Source organism: Arachis hypogaea, chromosome 19 (assembly GCF_003086295.3).
Source record: "Arachis hypogaea cultivar Tifrunner chromosome 19, arahy.Tifrunner.gnm2.J5K5, whole genome shotgun sequence".
Taxonomy (NCBI): Eukaryota; Viridiplantae; Streptophyta; class Magnoliopsida; order Fabales; family Fabaceae; genus Arachis; species Arachis hypogaea.
In genome coordinates this window covers 88,072,874-88,097,238 of record NC_092054.1, presented here as the reverse complement: position 1 = coordinate 88,097,238, position 24,365 = coordinate 88,072,874, and the positions used below count along the sequence as shown (strand labels likewise).

Below are 24,365 nucleotides of genomic sequence, written 5' to 3'. Positions count from 1 at the left end.
ATGAGCTTGTTTTGGGCCAACAGAGCATCTACATTGTTTAGCTCCATTACTCCTCTTGTGTTCCCTCTTTCGGAAGCATAGAAGTAGTCGTTCTCTGCTACTGTTTCAATAACATCTATGGCTTCCTCAATAGTCTTCTTCTCGTTCAAAGATCCTCCGGATGAATGGTCTACGGCCTTCTTTGACTCATAAGAGAGCCATTCATAGAAAATGTGCAGCTGCACCCATTCGTTGAACATATCTGGTGGGCACCTCCTTGTTAGGTCTTTAAACCTCTCCCATGCTTCATATAAAGTCTCACCATCTTATTGCCTGAAAGTTTCGACCTCAACTCTCAGCCTATTGATTCGTTGAGGAGGGTAAAATCTTGCTAAGAATTTGTTAACCACGTCTTCCCAAGTTGTCAAGCTTTCCCTTGGGAAAGATTCCAGCCATTTGGCTGCTTTTTCCTTAAGTGAGAATGGAAACAAGAGCAGTCTATAGGTGTCAGGATGAACACCATTAGACTTCACTGTGTCACATATCCTCAGGAAGGTGGTTAGATGTTGATTGGGGTCTTCTTGGACACCTCCTCCAAATGAACAGTTGTTCTGAACAAGGGTGATGAGCTGTGGTTTAAGTTCAAAGTTGTTGGCATGGATTGTTGGCTTTTGGATGTTACTTCCACAATTGCCTGGGTTTGGATTGATGTAAGGGCCCAAAACTCTTCTATCCTCCCCAGCATGATTTACTCTACCTCCTCCCCCATGCTTGTGATCCTCTTCTTCATGATGATTTTCCATGTTGTCTTCCATGTTTGGTTCAAAGAATTCCTCTTCTTCCTCAGCATCAACCACTTTCTTTCCTCTTGCCTCCCTCCTTAATCTAAGGAAGGTCCTCTCAGGTTCAGAATTGAAGGAAGTTGAAGCCTCGCTTCTTCTCCCTGTCATACAACCATCAAGTGCAAGCAAGAAAAGATAGGTGCAGAAAGTATTTTTGTCAGAATTACTATTAGTTGTGGGTGATGCAATATATCAAACAGTTAGTGGGTTAGCAAACAGAATTGAAAATAACAAAGAAAAACAAAAGAGTAGAGGGGGAAGGGAAGAAGTTCAACTAAAACAGAAAGTAAATCACTCAAACAGAAAATGAAATTCACAAAAGAAAAATGCTCAATCTAGTGATCTTCCAATTTAATCATTGTTGATGCACAATCAATCCCCGGCAATGGCGCCATAAACTTGATGCGGGTGGAAACTGTCTCTCAACAAATTTCCTTCGGCAAGTGTACCGAATTTGTCGTCAAGTAAAAACTCACAATAGAGTGAGGTCGAATCCCATAGGGATTGATTGATCAAGCAACTTTAATTAGAAGAATGTTCTAGTTGAGCGAATCCAGAATTTGGGTTGAGAGTTGCAGAAAATAAAATGGCGGGAATGTAAATAACAGAAAAGTAAATGCTAGAATTAAAGAACTGGAAGTAAATGACTGAAAGTAAATTGCAGAATTGTAAATGGGAATGGGGGATTTGCTCATAAAAGTAAATGGCAGAAATTAAAGAGAATGGGTAAGATCAGAGATGGGGAGTTCATTGGGCTCAGGAGATGTTGCAATTCTCCGGATCAAGTTCATTTTCATCTCTTCCTCAATCAATGCACTCATTGATCTCCTTGGCAATCTTAATTGATTGAATTACAATTTCTTGCAATTCAATCTCTCAAATCTTGATCAATAGCCAATTCTTTGGTCAATTGCTCATGAGAAAAGATGAAGTTTGGTCACTGATTATACCACATGCATTTCCCAAATCAAGTATTAAGAGGGTTATAGTCACATACCCATCTAAACCCAATTTGGTCCAGCATGAGAAAGCATTTCTAGCTTGATCTCTTCATTCCTCTTTCAAGGTTTAGAAGAGATCCAAGTTTGAATAGCTTCTTTTCCAACATAACTACCCAATTGGATGAAGATCGAAAGCTTTCAAGTAAAATCAAGAGAAAAGATAGAAGAAGAATAATGAAAATTAGTATTGATCCATCAAATTACAACAGAGCTCCCTAACCCAATGAAAGGGGTTTAGTTGTTCATAGCTCTAGAAAATGAAAACAAAGATGGAGAATACATAATAAAACTAGAAAAATGCAGAGAAGGTAAAATACAGAGAGTAGTTTTTTTTTCCAACTTCCAAAACTCCTTTTTTCAACAATTCAAAGCTACTCCTATATATACTACTTCTCTCAGCTTCTAGTTGGTTCTTCAAGTCTTGGGCCTTTGGATCTTGAGTTTGAAGCAGTTCTCTTCTTCATTTGGGCTTGGCTTTACTTGCAGAGAGAAAGTGTGAAGTGGGCAGAGACTTTAGCTCAGGACGTTAGGGGTGTTAACGTTTAGTGAAAATATGAGTTCGAGAACGTTAGTGACAATCAACTTTCTCACTAACGTTCCAAAGTAAAAGCCACGTTAACTTCAATGTTAGTGGCACAAACGTTGCCACTAACGTTGCCTCTAAGTCCTTCGCACACGTTATTGAGACTTAACATTCCCAATAACTTTGAAAAACCCCCTTTGTTCCCACATTAGAGCCCACGTTAACTTAGTTAACGTCGCTCTTTAACGTGGGCTTGCCATCCTTCGAGAATGTTAGTGACACTCAACATTGTCACTAACGTTCCAAGGTGCCCCTATGCCTCACGTTAGAGTCCACGTTAACTAGGTTAACGTGGCTTCTAACGTGGCCATGCTTAGCCATCCCCAACGTTAGTGACAATGTTGAGTGTCACTAACGTTGGCCATTCTTTCACTCATCAACGTTAGCTTCCACGTTAACTAAGTTAACGTGGGAGTTAACGTGGCTCCTTGGGGGGTTGTGTGGTTGCTTCCAACGTTAGTGACAATGTTGGGTGTCACTAACGTTGTCGACCACTCTTGCTTCTTACGTTAGCTCCCACGTTAACCAAGTTAACGTGGGAGTTAACGTGGTATGTTTCTCCTTAGGCCAACGTTAGTGACAATGTTGAATGTCACTAATGTTGGTGTTTCTTCCCCTTTTTAACGTTAGAGGCCATGTTAACTAAGTTAACGTGGACTCTAACGTGGCCACTTATGAGCATTTGCCAATGTTAGTGACAATGTTAAGTGTCACTAACGTTGGCTCAACTTCCCCTCTCCACGTTAGAGTTCACGTAACTTAGTTAACGTGACTCTTAACGTGGTCAATGGTGGCTTCGAGAGCGTTATTGGCAATCACTTTTCTCATTAACTTTGCAAGTTACCTCTCATTCCTTGCTTCCTTTGGTCCTGAAATCAACCAATAGAGCGCATCAAAGTTCTAGTCCATGTCATGGGCAATGCAACATACAATTTGTCACTAAACTCATGTAAAATCCTCATGAAATAATGTAAAATGCACAATGTATGCTTGAATCTAGGTGTAAGTGAATATCTACCCAAAACTAGCTTATTTCCTAAGAGAATGCATGAAACTAACCTAAAAGTAGTAAAGAAAAGGTCAGTAAAACTGGCCAAGATGCCCTGGCATCACCTCATCCAGGAAATACTCCAGAACCCGTCAATCTCGGAAAAAGAAAAGGTCCTAGCCATAACAGGTCTGGAAAAAGAAGGAGGCGAAGAGGTTAAAACAGGAGGCTGATGCCAGGGCATTTTGGCCAGTTTTACTGACCTTTTCTTTACTGTTTTTAGGATAGTTTCATGCATTTTCTTAGAAAATAAGCTCTTTTTGGGTAGATATTCACTTACATCTTGATTCAAGCATACATTGTGCACTTTACATGATTTCATGAGGATTTTGCATGAATTTAATGACAAATTGGATGTTGCATTTCCCATGACTTGGATTAGAACTTTGATGCACTTTATTGCTTGATTTCAGGACAAAAGAAGCAAGGAAGAACCACGTTAGCAGCCACGTTAATCTAACTAACGTGACCTCTAACATGGAATGAGAGCTAACTTGCAAAGTTAATGAGAAAAGTAATCGCCAATAACGCCCTCGAAGCCATCATAGCCCATGTTAAGAGTCACGTTAACTTAGTTAACGTGAACTCTAACGTGGAAGAAGACAATAAGGCCAACGTTAGTGACACTCCCCTTTGTCACTAACGTTGGACCAAGCTCATAATTGGCCATGTTAGTTGCCACGTTAACTTAGTTAACGTGGCTTCTAACGTTAAGAAGCAAAAGGGAAGCCAACGTTAGTGACATTCACTTTTGTCACTAACGTTGGCCAAGCTTCCATAAGCCACGTTAACTCCCACATTAACTTAGTTAACGTGGAAGCTAATGTGGAGAGAGCAATCGGTCGCCAACGTTAGTGACACTTACCTTTGTCACTAACGTTGGGGTGAACCACCAAGAGCCACCATGAGCAACGTTAACTCCCACGTTAACTTAGTTAACGTGGAAGCTAACGTGGATAAAGAGGTAATAAGCCAACGTTAGTGACACTCGCCTTTGTCACTAACGTTGGAGATGGCTAGCATGACTACGTTAGAAGCCACGTTAACCTAGTTAACGTGGACTCTAACGTGAGAAATAGGGGCACATTGGAACGTTAGTGACAAAGGTAAGTGTCACTAACGTTCTCGAAGGATTGGCAAGCTTACGTTAAGAGCCACGTTAACTAAGTTAACGTGGACTCTAACGTAGGGAAGGGGGAGGCTTAGCAACGTTATTGGGAAAGGTAAGTCCCAATAACGTGTGCGAAGGACCAAGAGGCAACGTTAGTGGTAACGTTTGTGCCACTAACGTTGAGGTTAACGTGGCTCATACTTGGGTGAGCATCGTTAGTGAAAAAGGTGATTGTCACTAACATTCTCGAACCCACACTTTCACTTAACGTTAACACCACTAACGTCCTGAGCTAAAAGTCCCTACCTACTTCACACTTTCTCTCTGCAAGCAAAGCTAAGCCCAATGATGAAGATAACTGCTTCAAACTCAGGATCCAAAAGCCCATACCTAAGACTTGAAGAGCCAACTAGAAGATCAGAAGAGTAGTATATATAGGAGTAACTTTGAATTAGTTAGGAGAGCTGGAAAACTTGAGGGAGCCTTTGGCCTAGAATTACTCTCTGTATTTTACTTTCTCTGCACTTCTAGTTTACTTTCATCATGTATTCTCCATCTTTGTTTTCATTTTCCAGAGCTATGAACAACTAAACCCCTTTCATTGGGTTAGGGAGCTATGTTGTAATTTGATGGATCAATTTTATTTTTCATTTTCCTTCTTCTATCTTTTCTCTTGATTTTACTAGAAAGTTTTCGATCTTCATCCAATTGGGTAGTTATCTTGGAAAAGAAGCTATTCATACTTGGATCTCTTCTAAACCTTGAAAGAGGAATGAAGGGATCATGCTAGAAATACTTTCTCATGCTGGACCAAATTGGGTGTGGATGGATATGTGACTATAATCCTTCCAACACTTGATTTGGGAAATGCATGTGGTATAATCAGTGACCATACTTCATCTCTTCTCATGAGCAATTGACCAAGGAATTGGCTATTGATCAAGATTTGAGAGATTGAATTACAAGGAATTTAATTCGATCACTTAAGATTGCCAAGGAGATCAATGAATGCATTGATTGAGGAAGAGATAAAAATGAACTTGATCCGGAGAACACAACATCTCCTGAGCCCAATGAACTCCCCATTTCTGATCTTACCCGTTCTCTTTAATTTCTGCCATTTACTTTTATGAGCAATTGCCCCATCCCCATTTAAGATTTTGCAATTTACTTTCCGCCATTTACATTCAGCTCTTTATTTCCAGCATTTACTGTTTCCACTATTTACTTTCCCGCCATTTAATTTTCTGCAATTCCCAACTCAAATTCTGGTTTGCTCAACTAGAACATTCCTTTAATTAAAGTTTCTTGATCAATCAATCTCTGTGGGATTCGACCTCACTCTATTGTGAGTTTTTACTTGACGACGAATTCGGTACACTTGCCAAAGGAAATTTGTTGCGAGACAAGTTTTTCGCGTATCAGAGGCACAATACTACACCATCATAAACAATACTCTATACAAGAGAGGGATTTCAACACCACTGTTAAAATGTGTGCCGACTTCCAACACAAAAGAAGTTTTAGAAGAAGTACACAGTGGCATCTGTGGCAACCATTGATGAGCAGATAATTTATACCCTTTTTGGCATTATTTTTACATAGTTTTTAGTATGTTTTAGTCACTTTTTATTATATTTTTATTAGTATTTATACAAAATTCATATTTCTGGACTTTACTATGAGTTTGTGTGTTTTTCTGTGATTTTAGGTATTTTCTGGCTGAAATTGAGGGACCTGAGCAAAAATCTTATTCAGAGGCTGAAAAAGGACTGCAGATGCTGTTGGATTCAGACCCTTCTTCACTGAAGTGGATTTTCTAGAGCTACAGAAGCCCAATTGGCGTGTTCTTAACTGCGTTGGAAAGTAGACATCCTAGGCTTTCCATCAATATATAATAGTTTATGCTTTGTCCGAGATTTGATGGCCCAAACTGGTGTTCAAAGTCAGCCTAAAAATTATGGTGTAAAAGGCCCAAACTGGCACCAGAATTGGAGTTAAACGCCCAAACTGGCACCAAAGCTGGCGTTTAACTCCAGAAACAGCCTAAGCACGAAAAAGCTTCAATGCTCAGCTTAATCACACACCAAATGGGCCCCGGATGTGGATTTCTGCATTATCTGCACTTAGTTACTCATTTTCTGTAAACCCTAGTTACTAGTTTAGTATAAAAACTACTTTTAGAAACTTATTATATATCTTTGGATCACTTTAGATCTTTGGATCATTTTAGGTCTTTTGACTATCTTTGAGACTATTGTACATGTTTGGTGGCTGGCCTCATGGCTATGCCTATACCTTTTTCACTTTTGTATTTTCTACGGTGGAGTTTCTACACCCCATAGATTAAGGTGTGGAGCTCTACTGTTCTTCATGAATTAATGCAAGTACTATTGTTTTTCATTCAATTCACGCCTACTTCTTCTCCAAGATATACTCTTGTTCTTAATTCAGTTAAGTCAGAATGAAGGGGTGACCCGTGACAATCACCCAATCTTGGTTACTCGCTTAGCCAAGATCCGCGTGCCTGACAATCACAAGCGGTCTACATGATGTTCAACGTAGTCATTGAATGACAGCCGGAGTATATTCTCTTGGTTATCTAATACACGGACCGAGTCCATGAGATTAGTATCTTCATGGTATAGGCTAGAACCATTAGCAACATTCCTGAGATCCGAAAAGTCTAAACCTTGTCTGTGGTATTCCGAGTAGGATCTGGGAAGGGATGACTGTGACGAGCTTCAAACTTGCGAATGTTGGGCGTAGTGACAGTGTGCAAAAGGACAATGGTCCTATTCTGACGCTAGCGGGAACCGACAGATGATTAGCCATGCGGGGACAGCGCACATGGATTTGTTTTCATTCGAGAGGATCATACAGCTTGCCATGGAAGGGAGCATGCATGATTGGAAGAAGGCAGTAGGAAAGCAGAAGTTTAGAAGCAACAAAGCATCTCCAGACGCTTATCCGAAATTCCCACTAATGAATTACATAAGTATCTCTTTCTTATTTTATGTTTTATTTATATTTTAATTATCAAAACCTCATAACCATTTGAATCCGCCTGACTGAGATTTACAAGATGACCATTGCTTGCTTCAAGCCGACAATCTCCATGGGATCGACCCTTACTCACGTAAGGTATTACATGGATGACCCAGTGCACTTGCTGGTTAGTTGTGCGGAGTTGTGAAGAAGTGTTATGAATCAACAATTCCGTGCACCAACCATCCCGGAGCACGAGCTCTCGCCAAAAAGGTACTCCGAGCCAGATTCTATTGGCCGACATTGCAAAAGGAAGCAACAGAGTTCGTAAAGACACGTCCACCATGTCAGAAACATGCTAACTTCCACATCGCCCCACCAGAAGAACTCATGAGCGTAACCTCACCCTGGCCATTTGCAAAATGGGGACTCGACCTCCTTGGGCCCTTCCCTCAAGGATCAGGACAGGTCAAGTTCCTCATCGTATGGGTAGACTATTTCACAAAATGGATTGAGGCAGAGCCCCTAGCTAACGCCACTGCTCAAAGGAGTCAAAAATTCCTATATAGAAATATTGTCACAAGGTTTGGGGTTCCTTACTCTATTACCATAGACAATGGCACTCAATTCACAGTTGCAGGCTTTAGAAAATTGGTGGCCGACTTGAAAATAAAGCACCAATTCACTTCCGTAGAACACCCCCAAGCTAATGGACAGGCAGAAGCCACCAATAAAGTCATATTAGCCGGGATAAAATGGAGAATACAGGATGCAAAGGGAGCTTGGGCTGAAGAACTCCCACAAGTCCTATGGGCATATCGGACAACTCCACACTCCACGACGAGGGAATCACCCTTCCGACTAGCTTACGGAATGGAGGCAATGATCCCAGTAGAAGTCAAAGAAGGGTCCCCTAGAATAATCTTTTACAGTGAAGAAGCCAACCCCCACTTCAAAAGGAAGAGCTCGAATTACTTCTAGAAATACGGGAAAGAGCTCGAATCAGGGAGGAGGCGTTAAAACGTCGAATGGCCTCAAGGTACAATCAAAAGGTAGTACAGCATAGTTTTTCCAACAACGACCTCATCCTAATCCAAAATGATATCGAATCAAGTCGACCTGGAGAGGGAAAACTGGCGGCTAACTGGAAAGGACCCTACCGAGTCACAGAGGTATTGGGAAAAGGCTACTACAGGGTGTCCGAACTCGACGGGCGAGAGCCACCAAGATCATGGCACGCCTGCAACCTAAGAAGGTATTACAGTTAGGAAGTAATAAAGGATCTTAGGCCAAAGGTGCACTCTTTTTCCTGAAAAGGTTTTTTAACGAGGCGCCAAGCCAAGATCTGCAAAATTGCCTAACTTAAGGAGGTAAAATTCCACATGTACATATTTCTCCTATATGTCCACTTTCTATTTAAATAAAACTTTTCAGATTTCTTCTACAAAGACTCTCTACAGGTCGGCAAGGTGAAAACAAATTCATCTCCCGACCACGATGAAAATCGAATTCATCGTCCAAATTTCGACAAAGATCGGCAAAAAGCGAAAACCAAATTCACTGCTCGATCAAAGACAAAAGCTACAGGTCGGCAAGGGAAAGATCAAATTCACCATCTGATCGCGACGAAATTGACAAAGTTATAAAAAGTAATCCATAAGCTGAGGCCTGGCCATCCCTGACTAAAAAATGGATTACTAGAAATAACTTGAGACGGACCGACATCAAGAAGTCGGACCAATCGACTAAAGCGACAAAAAGTTATAAAAAAAAGTGATCCATAGAAAGAGGCCTGACGAGGTCTAAGAAAAAATGGATCACTAAAAATAACTTAGGACGAACCGACATGAAGAAGTCGGACCCGACTAATCAAAGCGACAAAGTTATAAAAAGTATTCCATAGAAAAGAGGCCTGATTAGCCCTTATCATAAGTGGATTACTAGAAATAACTTAGAAGGGACCGACATGAAGAAGTTGGCCCAAGCTGATCAAAAGCGACAGAGTTATAAAAAGTAAATCTATAAGAAGAGACCCGGTGAGGTCCAACTAAAAATGGATTATTAGAAATAACTCAAAAAGACTCAACAAAAGAAGTCGACCGGCAGAAGGCGTGCGCTAGAAGGGACACAGCTGGACCCAAAGAAAGCCACGACCTCTCCCAAAATCAATTCACAAGTGTTCTATGAGAATACTAGAAAGAACAGTCAAACAAGGTTAGCCTCAAAAAGTCACTTCGACCAAAGCAGGAAATAAACCAACACAATGGAAATAAAAAAAAAAAGAGGTCGGACAGCAAATAGCTCCAACACTCTTAAGATTCCTGGAAGCCCCAAAAGATTGCAAACAAAACACATCTAGAAGAAAAGCAAAGCTACTATAAAGACTCAAGAAGGCCACCTAAAGAATGACCTCAAGAGCTCAAAAGCATTTGTTTTTCACAACAAAGTTGCTAACAACAGCAACTAAAACGTCAAAGTCAAAAGACCTACAAATTACAAAAAACCAGAGTTTCAATGACCCACAAACCGGGCCATAAGACACCAAATCAGAAAACTATAAGGGATTCAAAGACTCCCCAGTAGCGGCATCCTGAGGAGAAGGAGGACGAGTCGCGAGAGGGACAACATCAACTGTTCCATCCGGACGAGTCAGAATCTGAACATCATGATCAGACTCGGGACGGCCGACCTCAGGTGCAGGAGTTGGGGAAGTCAGTGCAACAGAAGCTTTGGTGGATGGCACATGAGGTGGATCTACATCATCATCATCTTCATCCAGGGCAAGGACGATCTTCCCATTTTCCACAATGTTGTCCAAACTGAAGAGAGATAGGTCAAGATCGAGAGCAAGAACTCGGACCTGATCCTTCAAATTCTCATAGGCAGAAGTCACACTGCCCACAAGATGGCCTTGGAGCTCCGCATAATTAGCTCGAGCATATTTTAACCTCTCCCTGAGCTCTATCATCTCACCATAAGTCCGGACATAGCTAGCGCCATCTCCTCAGCCAGATTTGCAGAAGCCACCGCGGCAGTAGCCCGAGTCTTCTCACCTTCCAACTCTTTAACCAAGTGGTAAAATATGCAAAAAAAAAAAAATCAAACAAATATGCAATCAACACATGCAAATGCAACAATGAACAAACAAATAAAATAAAAATTTTGGTGTTGAGTCAGGAAATAACTAACCCATGGAGATTGGTATCGACCTCCCCACACTTAAAGATTGCACCGTCCTCGGTGCATGCTGAGATTTGTAGGTGGATGGGTTGTTTCGACTGTTGCTTTTCTCTGAGGATTGTGCAGATGGACTTGTCTGTCTCCCCATGTAAAATGTCTTCCGCTTCCCTTCCGGGTGGCCATCCTGAAAGAAAAAGGGAAGAAGAGTAACCCAGAAATAGAGATAAGAAAATAAAAGAAGTATGGGTTAATGCCAAATGATAAGGGTCTCAATTACATGGTAGCTACAACATGCAAGTGAGAAAACAATAGAAGCCATGGCATACCAGTGGTGCAGAATATGCAACAATGGGGAAGAGAGTGGGGAAGGAAAGATAATATAAATTAAAAATCAATACAAAAGTAATACAGGTATAAAAGATTGGCATTGATTTAAATAATATTACCTAACCAGAATAAAACAAGTCATAAGCACCAAGATAATACCAGAAAAGAAATAACAGTTGAATAAGAACATTTGAACACCAATAGTAAAATAATAAATTTAGAAAAATAAAAATATGCAATGAATGAAAGTATGCAAATAAATAAAATAAAATAAAATGAAAGGGAAAAAAGATGAGAAGAAGAAAAAGAAAGTGAGAAAGGAGAGAGAAGGAAGAAATTAGGATTAGAAAAGAAAAGATAAGAAAATTGGCACTAATCCGGATAGGTTGTGCGACGCTGGCGACGCGGTCGCGTGGGTGATGCGGTCGCGTGGTGTGCGATAAGGTTAGGTGACGCGGACGCGTGGGGCACGCGATCGCGTGACTTGATTTGTGCTGGTGGTGCAAGTGCAGCCTCGCGGTCGCACAACTCCCTGTTCAAAACTCTTTTGCCAAAAATCTGGGTGACGCGATCGCGTGGGTGACGCGATCGCGTGGGTGACGCGATCGCGTGAGTGGCCATCATAGGGATATGACGTGGACGCGTGAGGCATGCGTTCGCGTGGTGAGGCTTGGGCTACCAGCACGAGTCCAGCCCAACTCCAGCTCAACTTTCGGCCATGCACCTGGTTGACGTCGATTTTCAGGTCACGCGGCCGCGTGGGGCACGCGATCGCGTGGGAGGCCAGTATTCCCTTGCGATGCGGCCGCGTCAGTGACGCGGTCGCGTGGGACGAATTGTGCCACTGGCGCGCTTCCAACCTCGCTCCAGCGTGACTCTCTGTTCGTTTTTATTTTCTCTTCTCTCCTTGCGACGCGGACGCGTCGCTGATGCGGTCGCGTCGCGTGCTCGCTTTTTTTTTTTTTTTAATCTGAAAAATGCAGAATGCAGTGTTAATATGAATTTGATGCAAAACTTCTGGTTCAATATAACAAAATAAAATGAAACTCAAAAACAAATAAAACTAAATAAAAATGAAAAAGGACGATCATACCATGGTGGGTTGTCTCCCAACTAGCACTTTTAGTTATAGTCCTTAAGTTGGACATTTGATGAGTTTCCTGTTATGGTGGCTTATGTTTGAACTCATCCAGGAATCTCCACCAGTGTTTGTGATTCCAGTAACCTCCGGGGTCCCAAACTAGGCATGTAAAACCCTTGAGCAGCTTCGAAAAGATTCTTAGGCTTCCGGGGTGACAAATGTCAGAACAAATTCCAGGATCCCAAACTTTACTTTTACACCCATCCTTGTTAGGATCTGTATTTTTCCAGCCGGGTGAAAGGTGATCTGAATTCTCACTGCAGCGACCAAACAGCTTCCTAGACCCATTCAGTTGAGCTTTATACCAACCTTTGCGTTTGAACTTAAAGCTTCCAACCATGATGAACCTTGCTTGACAATTCTTATCACTGGCTATCTTCCTCTTACTCTTAATGCCACAAAGAGCTCTAAGTTGACCATCCGTCTCCAGTAGCCCATATTCAAGTGGGATTAGAAAGCTATGGGATATGAATTTTGCCCACTTGAATGTTGTGAAGGATGATGGCAACTTAGGGGGAGGTATTTTTAATGAAATTGCAAGCTCCACTCCCTTTTGCTCTTTTCTGATAACTACCACCTCTTTGCAAGCTTCTTCAATTTCAACCTCCTCCTCTTGGTAGCTCTCTTTCAATTCAATCTCCTCTTCATTGCTTTCCAAGGGCATGGGAGGTTGTGCTTCTTCTTCTTGAATCTCCATCTCTTGATCAACCTCTTCCAAGTCTTCAACTGTGATATGCCTTGGAGGTTGTACATCCTCCTTAGCATCAATTTCAAACGTCTTGGAAGGGGGTTCTATGACTGGACTTTCCCATGGAGGTTCTGCATCTCCTAAGTCTTCAACTACTTCTTTTTCTTCTTGAACAATGACAGCATCTTCTACTTGTTCTAGTACGAATTCATTCTCTGTCTTGTCCACTGGGGTTTCTTGTATCTCCTTTACGCTACGCTCTTCACTAGACTGTCCACATGAGTGATGACAAGTCATCTTAGCCTAGTTTCACTAGCCTTTTTCTTTTGTTTTCAATTGAATTATGCACTTTCTTGAGCCATAAGCAAGCCAATTGGGTAGATTTTCATGCTTCCTTTGATTTAATCAACCATGTATGAATTCATGCTATTTCATGAGGTTTTATGCTATAATTGTCACATATTATGAAAGAATGAATATCTCATGATTTTGAGCATAGCTTTGATGTGTTTGGTTGATTAATTATAGGTGAAGAAAGCTTGGAGAAAGGTTGAAGCAAGAAGGAATGGCTAGGAGGAAGAGAGCACAAAAAGTTTGAGCAAAAGTTTGCCTCAAACTTTAGCTCAAACTTTTGGAATAAGTGAAAATGAACCAGGGAGCAAAAAGCTGGACCAAAAGTTTGCCTCAAACTTTTGTGCAAACTTTTGGGCAAAAAGCTGGACCAAAAGTTTGCTTCAAACTTTTTGGCAAACTTTTGGAATCACAAATCAACACCCTGGAGAGCAAAAGTTTGCGCCAACGTTAGCCTCAAACTTTTTGGCAAACGTTGGCGCATGAACAAAACACCCTGGAGAGCAAAAGTTTGCGCCAACGTTAGCCTCAAACTTTTTGGCAAACGTTGGCGCATGAACAACACACTCTGGAGAGCAAAAGTTTGCGCCAACGTTTGCCTCTAACTTTTTGGCAAACGTTGGCGCCATGAGTGTGCAAGGGGAGGCCAACGTTGGAGCAAAAATTTGACCCCAAACTTTCGCCACAACGTTGGTATCAGCAAAAGAGGGTGGCTGATGTGAAAAGTTGGAGTAAAAGTTTGCCTCAAACTTTTACTCAAACTTTTACTCAAGCTTTCATGATTCCAAACCCGGTTCAATTTGGTTCTTCTCCAAACTCCAAGAGCAATCAACCAAGGCCTCTATCAACCCAATTCCATCAAGAGCAAAGGCCCAATTGAAGGCTTGAAGACCATTTGAAGAAAGTGTATAAATAGCATAGGATTTAAGTTTTTCGGGGAGCTTTCCTTTTAGTTTTCATAGAGAGTTTTCGGAGAGCTTTTGGTGTTGAGTGAATTTTAATTTCTAAGTCTCGGGGAAGGAGAATTGAATTCCCTTCCTCTTAGTTTTCTTGCTTTAAATTTTAATTACAATTGTCTTGGATCTTGGGTTGGAGAATTGAAGGAAATCTGTTTCAATCTCACCTTGGGATCTTGTTTAATTCTCTGCGCAATTGAATTTCAGTTTCGGATTAATTGCTTCTTCATCTACTTTCTCTGTAATTTACATTTCCTTTGCAATTGTTCTTGTTGGATCTAGGAAGGCATTGAGATCTAGACTTGGTTATCTAGTCTCTTGGGTCCTGAGATCTGAATTATCATTTTCAATTCTCTGTTTACTGCTTGCAAGCTCATTTACATTTCTGTTTTAAGATTCGGTTCAATCCAAGTGATCTTCTACTTCTCTGTTTGTTGCAATTTTACTTTTCCTTGTTTAATTTCTGCAAATCCAATTCCCAATTCCCTTTACAATTCAAGTCATTTACATTTCTTGCACTTTAAGATTCTGCAATTTACATTTCTTGTGTTCTAAGTTTCTGCCATTTAATTTCTTGTTCTTTAAGATTCAGCACTTTAAATTTCAGTTCTCTTTACTTTCATGCATTTTACCCATTCCCTTTATTTCCCATGCAATTTAAATTCTGCAAATCACAAATCTCTCAACCAAATCTTGATTAGCTTGACTAAATCAACCACTAAACTAAAATTGCTCAATCCTTCAATCCCTGTGGGATCGACCTCACTCCCATGAGTTATTATTACTTGATGCGACCCGGTGCACTTGCCGGTGAGTTTTGTGTCGGATCATTTTCCGCACATCAAGTTTTTGGCTCCGTTGCCGGGGATTGATTAGATTGACAATGATTAAGTGAGGTGGTAATCTAGATCAAGCACTTTTTCTTTTCTGTCCTTTAATTTTCAATTAACCCACTAACTGTTTGAATTTTTGCTTAAGCTAACTAAAACTTCATTCTAGCAGTAGATTGAAGTGTCACTGGTTTGTGTGTTTCTTATGTTTTGCTTGTATGTCAGGTACAAGAAGAACCACACCCACCTTTCATGAACAAGACGAAAGAATTCTCAGGAGGCTAAAAAGAGCTGAAAGAGGGAAAAATATTGTTGGAGAAGAGGAATCAGAAGAATAATTCCAAGATATGGAGGAACATTCAACCAATCCATCTGGTGGAGCAGACAACAAAAATAACAACCCACCCCAGAGGAGAGTTTTGGCCTCCTATACCTTTGCAAATGCTAGACATTGTGGAAGCAGCATTCTCACCCCTAATGTCAATGCAAATAACTTTGAATTGAAGCCACAACTCATTACATTGGTCCAAAACAACTGCTCATTTGGGGGAGGACCATTGGAGGATCCAAATCAACATCTATCTACCTTCTTAAGGATTTGTGACACTGTCAAGTCCAATGGCGTGAATCCTGAGACCTACAAGCTTCTGCTGTTCCCGTTCTCATTAAGGGACAAGGCCACACAATGGCTTGAAACTTTTCCTCAAGGAAGCATCACTAGCTGGGATGATTTGGTGACTAAATTTCTAGCCAAATTCTATCCACCTCAAAGAGTCATCAGGCTGAAAACTGAGGTGCAAACATTCACACAATTGGATGCTGAAAATCTGTATGAAGCATGGGAGAGATACAAAGCTCTGCTGAGGAAATGTCCACCAGAAATGTTCACTGAGTGGGACAAGCTACAGAATTTCTATGAAGGACTTACTCTAAAGGCTCAAGAATCACTTGACCACTCAGCTGGAGGATCATTGCAACTGATGAAAACAGCAGAAGAAGCTCAAAATCTTATTGACATGGTGGCCAACAATCAATATTTCTTTGCTCACCAAAGAAATCGCCAACCATCACAAAGGAGAGGAGTAATGGAGCTAGAAGGAGTGGACTCAATCTTGGCTCAAAACAAGATGATGCAGCAGCAAATTCAACAACAATTTGAGCAAATGGCCAAGAGGATTGATAGCCTCCAAGTTGCAGCAGTTAACACAAGCCAACCATCATCCACATGGGGGCAAAATGAAGAAACTCAAGAAGAACAACAACAAGAGCAAGTACAGTATATGCACAACCAAGGACCAAATGAAGTGTATGGTGATACATACAATCCATCCTGGAAGAACTACCCAAACCTCAGATAGGGAGATAATCACACCAAAAACCAACAACCATGGCAGAGGAACTCGAACCAAAACAACCCAAGAAGCAACCAAAACCACAACCAGCAGCAAACTAACCAGAACCCCTACAGAAAACCTCAAAACAACTACCCCAACCCCAACCAGTACCAATCCAATAACCAACCCACCAACCAAAATGCCTACCATCCACCACCCACATCTCATAACCCACCTCAAGTATCACCTGAATCTCAAAGACTCACTAACTTGGAGACCTTGATGGATAAAATGTTGAAACACCAGCAAATGACAACCAAGAACCATGAAGCCTCCATAAAGAGCCTAGAGAGGCAGATGGGGCAAATCTCCAAGTAGATCTCTATTGAGAGACCTTCAAGCTCTCTACCGAGTGACACAATTCTAAATCCTAAGGAAGAATGCAAGGCAATACAATTAAGGAGTGGGAGAACATTGATGAGAAATAATGACACTACAAAGAAGCAATCAGAGAGCAGCAAAAGGCCAATAGAAGATGAGGAGCAAACAAAGGCAGATGAAACCAAGGATCAAGTTGTGATGCCAAACAAGAGCATTGAGAAACTCAAAGAGAAGGACAACCAACCACACGGTTCAAAAGAAGTAACTCAAGGACAGCATCAAATAGGAAAGAGCATCACACCTCCACTGCCATATCCCCAGAGGTTCAACAAAGAAACTAAGGACCAACATTTTCATAAGTTCCTTGAGACTTTCAAAAAGCTGGAAATCAATATTCCCTTGGCTGAAGCACTTGAGCAAATGCCTCTGTATGCCAAGTTTTTGAAGGAGCTTATCAACAAGAAAAGAAGTTGGCTTGAGAAGGAAACCGTGTTACTCACCGAGAAATGCAGTGCTTTGATTCAAAGGGGCATTCCACCAAAACTCAAGGATCCAGGAAGCTTTGTAGTCTCATGCACCATTGGCAGAATAATTCTCAACAAAGCTCTCTGTGATCTTGGTGCCAGCATCAACTTAATGCCTCTTTCAATGATGAGAAAACTTGCTATAGAAGAGCTTAAACCCACCAGGATGTCATTGGTCATGGCTGACAGATCAATCAAAACACCCACTGGAATTGTGGAGAATCTGTTGGTGAAGGTTGGGGAGTTTATTTTCCCAGCAGATTTTGTGATTTTGGACACTGAAGAGGAAGGAAACAATTCAATCATTTTGGGAAGGCCATTTCTAGCCACAGCAAGAGCCACTATTGATGTAGAAAAAGGAGAAATGATCTTCAGGGTCCACAATGAACAAATGGTCATAAACGTCTTCAAGTCAATGCAACACATTCCTGAGCAAGAGGATTATGTGAGAGTGGACATGATAGAGAGTTTGGTGGAAGAAATGCTGGAAGAAAGTCCTCAAGAGCAAGAAGGAAATCAAGGGGCAACAGAGGAACAAGTAGCTGAGACTTCTATTGAGCAAGATGAAAAACAAGACAAGAAGGAAGAAGTACGAAAACAAGAACTGAAACCATTACCCAACCATCTCAAATATGCATTCCTTGGCACATCGGAGAGCTTCCCAGTGATCATTAATTCATCCCTGACAAAGAAGGAAGAAGGAGAACTCCTTGATGTACTCAAAGCTCACAAAGATGCTTTAGGATGGACCATTGACGACCTGAAGGGAATCAGCCCTGCAGTATGTATGCATAAGATCCTCTTGGAAGATAATTCCAAACCAGTGGTTCAACCACAAAGAAGGCTAAATCCCACAATGAAGGAAGTTGTCCAGAAGGAAGTAATGAAGTTGTGGAATATAGGGATAATCTTCCCAATATCTGACAGCCCATGGGTAAGCCCGGTTCAAGTTGTACCAAAGAAAGGAGGAATGACGGTCATCACTAATGAGAAGAATGAGTTGATCCCTACTAGAACAGTGACTGGGTGGAGGATGTGCATAGACTATAGAAGATTGAATGATGCTACCAGGAAGGACCATTTCCCTCTCCCATTCATTGATCAGATGCTGGAAAGGTTGGCCGGCCATGCCTATTATTGCTTTTTGGACGGATATTCTGGGTACAATCAAATCGTGGTAGATCCCAAGGACCAAGAGAAGACTGCCTTTACATGTCCATTTAGAGTCTTTGCATACAGGAAGATGCCCTTTGGGCTTTGCAACGCCCCAGCCACATTTCAAAGGTGTATGCTCTCCATTTTCTCTAATATGGTCAAAAAATTTTTAGAGGTCTTCATGGACGATTTCTCTGTTTTTGGTGATAATTTCAATGCTTGCCTAAACCATTTAACCCTTGTTTTGAAACGGTGCCAAGAAACTAATTTAGTTTTGAACTGGGAGAAATGCCGTTTCATGGTACCCGAAGGGATTGTTCTTGGCCATAAAGTTTCAAGAAAAGGGATAGAGGTTGATAAGGCAAAGGTTGAAATCATAGAAAAACTCCCTCCACCAATTAATGTGAAATCTGTTAGAAGTTTCTTGGGGCATGCTGGATTCTACAGAAGGTTTATCAAGGATTTTTCAAAAATAGCCAAACCTTTGAGTAATCTGTTAGTGCTTGATAACCCTTTTGTCTTTGATGAAAACTGCCAGCATGCCTTTAAAACTTTGAAAAACAGACTCACAACAGCACCAATCATCACACCTCCAGATTGGGAGTTACCTTTTGAACTCATGTGTGATGCAAGTGACCTTGCGATTGGTGCTGTACTTGGGCAAAAGAAGGGAAACTTACATCATGTCATATACTATGCAAGTAAAGTGTTGAATGAGGCCCAAAAAAATTACACCACAACAGAGAAGGAGTTGCTAGTTGTAGTTTATGCATTTGATAAGTTTAGATCATACTTGATAGGATCCAAAGTTGTGGTTTATACTGACCATGCTGCACTTAAGTATTTGATGTCAAAACAGGATGCTAAATCTAGACTTATCAGGTGGATATTGCTCCTACAAGAGTTTGACATTGAGGTAAGAGACAGGAAGGGCACTGAAAACCGGGTTGCTGATCATTTGTCGAGACTACCACATGAAGCAATTCAAAAAACCTCTCAACTCGTGAATGAAAGCTTCCCAGATGAGCACCTGTTGCAGATCCAGCAAGCACCTTGGTTTGCTGACATAGCAAACTACAAAGTGGGAAGGAAGATACCTCAAGAATTCTCTAAGCAACAAGTGAAGAAGTTAATCCATGAGGGAAAGAAATTCTTATGGGATGAACCCTTCCTGTTCAAGAGATGTTCTGATGGAGTAATTAGGAGGTGTGTTCCTGAGAGTGAAATGAGGGATATCCTGTGGCACTGCCATGGTTCAGCTTATGGTGGACACTTTGGCCCAGAGAAAATAGCTGCAAAGATATTGCAGAGCGGCTTCTATTGGCCAACTATCTTCAAGGATGCCAGAGAATATGTTCACCAATGTAATGAATGCCAGAAAGAAGGAGGATTAACAAGAAGGATTGAGATGCCTCAAAACTTCATCTTGGAACTGGAATTATTTGATCTATGGGGAATTGATTTCATGGGACCTTTTCCCCCTTCCTATTCTTTTAGATATATCCTAGTAGTAGTGGAGTACGTCTCAAAGTGGGTGGAAGCCATAGCCACAACCACCTGTGATGCACAGATTGTCCTCCAATTCCTTAAAAAGCACATTTTCACAAGATATGGAGTGCCCAAAGGTCTTGTTAGTGATGGTGGTGGTCACTTTTGCAACAAACAGATGGAGAAACTCCTCCACAAATATGGAGTAATCCATAAAGTGGCCACACCTTACCACCCTCAGACTAATGGCCAGGCTGAACTAGCAAATAGGGAATTAAAGAAGATCCTAGAGAAAACAGTGGGAAGCACAAGAAAAGATTGGGCTAGGAAGCTAGAAGATGCATTATGGGCATATAGGACAGCTTTCAAAACTCCTATTGGCAAGTCACCCTTTCAGCTATTGTATGGAAAATCCTGCCACCTCCCTGTAGAGCTTGAACACAGAGCTTTTTGGGCCACTAAACTCCTCAACCTTGATTCCCAAGCTGCAGGAGAAAAAAGGTTGTTGCAACTAAATGAGTTAGATGAATTCAGGATAGAAGCTTATGAGAGTGCTAAGATATACAAGGAAAGAGCTAAGAGGTGGCATGACAAGAAGATCACAAAGAAGGAATTCAAGCCAGGACAGCAAGTGCTCCTGTATAATTCAAGGCTTAAGATTTTTCCTGGCAAACTGAAGTCAAAGTGGACTGGTCCATACTTGGTAACAAAGGTTTTTCCTTATGGGAGTATTAAACTGCTAGATGAAGCAACAAAGAATCAATTCACAGCAAATGGTCATAGAGAAAAGCTGTATTTGGGAGGACAATGGGATAAGGAAAAAGAGGTCCAGAACCTACAGCCTTCTTGAAAGGAATTGAAAGATGTCAAGCTAGTGACAATAAAAGAGCGCTTGTTGGGAGGCAACCCAACCTGAGGTAGTTTTCTTTCCATAGCTTTTTCAATAAAAATGTTGAATAATTAATATGTATTGCAAGGAGCTAAGTTTGGTGTTACACACCAAAAACAACTCAAGAGAGAATGGAGGATTCCAAGTTTGGTGTTCCACCAAAACCTCATTCAAAAGCACATTTTAACTTCCTGCACATTGCTAGTTCCAAGCAATCAAACAGATTATTCAACCACTTAACTTTTTTTTAGTCTTAAACTTCATAACCTTTAGCAAGGACACAAAATTTTGCCTAGAGTTAACCTGCGGTGTCCAGAAAAGTGGCAAGAAATTAAGTTTGCTGTTTACACACCAAATTGAATCCACAAGCCACAATCAATTCATGCATACTAACTGGTCATCTAAGGGCTTGAGAAGCAAGCAACTTTTGAGAATTATGCAGGGAATTCACCACCATTTGAAGATACTATGCATCATAACTCAAAAGGGCACAACAGAAGGAAGGACAAAGGAACTGCAAACCAATAGGTTGTATTTACACTTAACTCTTACTGTTAAAAAAATGTTTTGACTTGTGTTTTGTTAAAGTGTTCATCTAATACAAGTAGAATCACTCTTAGAATAAGTAAGCTAGTCTATGTGTGTGCTTGTGTGTTTACTTTCACTGAGCAAAAAGCATGCTTTGTCCCCTGCATTTTCAATTCAATAAAAGAAATGTTTGAATGTGAAGTGAGATAGTTCTCTGCTAGATAGAAGTACAATAAAAGTAAGTGGTGGTGTGTGTGTGTGATTGTATAATAGCTCACTTTAGTGAATAAAAGAACTAGGATGTCTCCTTCTAAGTATAAAGTAGTCTACTGTCTATGAATCTCAATCAAATAAAAGTCCTTGGTTAGACAGAAAAACAAAAAGACAGAAGAAAAAAAAAGGGGAGAAAAAGAAATAGCCAAAGAGTGGCAGAACAAAAGAAAAACAAAAAAAGAAACAAAGCTGGACACCAATAGCTTGAACCTTAGAATATATGCCTGTGGTGTCTTTGTATTAGGATCTGCTTGGATTATTAAGCTCTTTGGAGTGCATCAACACTTGATGACTTGGGTTAACTAACCCGGGATCATCAGCTGAAAGTCCACTATCAAGAGCAACCTAACTACAAGGCATTTAGTAGCCCAAAGAGGTGCTGGGCATCAATGTTCTAAAAAGGAATGTGAGCCAAGTGTCTATAGTGAATAATGTGTCAAGTATAAAGAAAAGGAAATGAACTTGCTACACATGACACTCAAATAAAGCTTATGAACAAAATAATAGCCAAGGATAAAGAAATAATGAGAGGTCATAGCAGTATGTTACTTGAAGCTTGAAGGAGACTTTCTAGGCTTAAGAGTCAATAAGAGGTGAGTGTTTACATATCCACATAAAACCCCATGAACTACCAATAACACTCTACTAGCATGAACACCCTCTTCCATTTCATTCTTTCTTCTCAATAAATCAATTCTTGCTTGGGGACAAGCAAGCTTTAAGTTTGGTGTTGTGATGACAAGTCATCTTAGCCTAGTTTCACTAGCCTTTTTCTTTTGTTTTCAATTGAATTATGCACTTTCTTGAGCCATAAGCAAGCCAATTGGGTAGATTTTCATGCTTCCTTTGATTTAATCAACCATGTATGAATTCATGCTATTTCATGAGGTTTTATGCTATAATTGTCACATATTATGAAAGAATAAATATCTCATGATTTTGAGCATAGCTTTGATGTGTTTGGTTGATTAATGATAGGTGAAGAAAGCTTGGAGAAAGGTTGAAGCAAGAAGGAATGGCTAGGAGGAAGAGAGGACAAAAAATTTGAGCAAAAGTTTGCCTCAAACTTTAGCTCAAACTTTTGGAATAAGTGAAAATGAACCAGGGAGCAAAAAGCTGGACCAAAAGTTTGCCTCAAACTTTTGTGCAAACTTTTGGGCAAAAAGCTGGACCAAAAGTTTGCCTCAAACTTTTGTGCAAACTTTTGGGCAAAAAGCTGGAGCAAAAGTTTGCCTCAATCTTTTTGGCAAACTTTTGGCATCACAAATCAACACCCTGGAGAGCAAAAGTTTGCGCCAACGTTAGCCTCAAACTTTTTGGCAAACGTTGGCGCATGAACAAAACACCCTGGAGAGCAAAAGTTTGCGCCAACGTTAGCCTCAAACTTTTTGGCAAACGTTGGCGCATGAACAACACACTCTGAAGAGCAAAAGTTTGCGCCAACGTTTGCCTCTAACTTTTTGGCAAACGTTGGTGCCATGAGTGTGCAAGGGGAGGCCAACATTGGAGCAAAAGTTTGACCCCAAACTTTTGCCCCAACGTTGGTATCAGCAAAAGAGGGTGGCTGATGTGAAAAGTTGGAGTAAAAGTTTGCCTCAAACTTTTACTCAAACTTTTACTCAAGCTTTCATGATTCCAAACCCGGTTCAATTTGGTTCTTCTCCAAACTCCAAGAGCAATCAACCAAGGCCTCTATCAACCCAATTCCATCAAGAGCAAAGGCCCAATTGAAGGCTTGAAGACCATTTGAAGAAAGTGTATAAATAGCATAGGATTTAAGTTTTTCGGGGAGCTTTCCTTTTAGTTTTCATAGAGAGTTTTCGGAGAGCTTTTGGTGTTGAGTGAATTTTAATTTCTAAGTCTCGGGGAAGGAGAATTGAATTCCCTTCCTCTTAGTTTTCTTGCTTTAAATTTTAATTACAATTGTCTTGGATCTTGGGTTGGAGAATTGAAGGAAATCTGTTTCAATCTCACCTTGGGATCTTGTTTAATTCTCTGCTCAATTGAATTTCAGTTTCAGATTAATTGCTTCTTCATCTACTTTCTCTGTAATTTACATTTCCTTTGCAATTGTTCTTGTTGGATCTAGGAAGGCATTGAGATCTAGACTTGGTTATCTAGTCTCTTGGGTCCTGAGATCTGAATTATCATTTTCAATTCTCTGTTTACTGCTTGCAAGCTCATTTACATTTCTGTTTTAAGATTCGGTTCAATCCAAGTGATCTTCTACTTCTCTGTTTGTTGCAATTTTACTTTTCCTTGTTTAATTTCTGCAAATCCAATTCCCAATTCCCTTTACAATTCAAGCCATTTACATTTCTTGCACTTTAAGATTCTGCAATTTACATTTCTTGCGTTCTAAGTTTCTGCCATTTAATTTCTTGTTCTTTAAGATTCAGCACTTTAAATTTCAGTTCTCTTTACTTTCATGCAATTTACCCATTCCCTTTATTTCCCATGCAATTTAAATTCTGCAAATCACAAATCTCTCAACCAAATCTTGATTCGCTTGACTAAATCAACCACTAAACTAAAATTGCTTAATCCTTCAATCCCTGTGGGATCGACCTCACTCCCGTGAGTTATTATTACTTGATGCGACCCGGTGCACTTGCCGGTGAGTTTTGTGTCGGATCGTTTTCCGTACATCAATGGGGCTGTGGCTGATCCTTGTGTATTTAAGTGTCTAGAAGCCCATTGAATTAATACTTGCCCCAGTTGTTGAACGGTTGCCTGACATCGATCCACTGTTTCCTTGAGACGATCCT

At 40.7% G+C, this 24,365-nt stretch overlaps 1 non-coding gene across 1 annotated transcript; it reads left to right on the top strand.

The window, feature by feature from the left end:
- Positions 1 to 234: 234 nt before the first annotated feature.
- LOC112780333 (small nucleolar RNA R71) lies at positions 235 to 341 on the top strand. Its single transcript, XR_003191177.1, has one exon. It is a non-coding gene; the product is annotated as a small nucleolar RNA R71 (small nucleolar RNA).
- Positions 342 to 24,365: the final 24,024 nt, after the last annotated feature.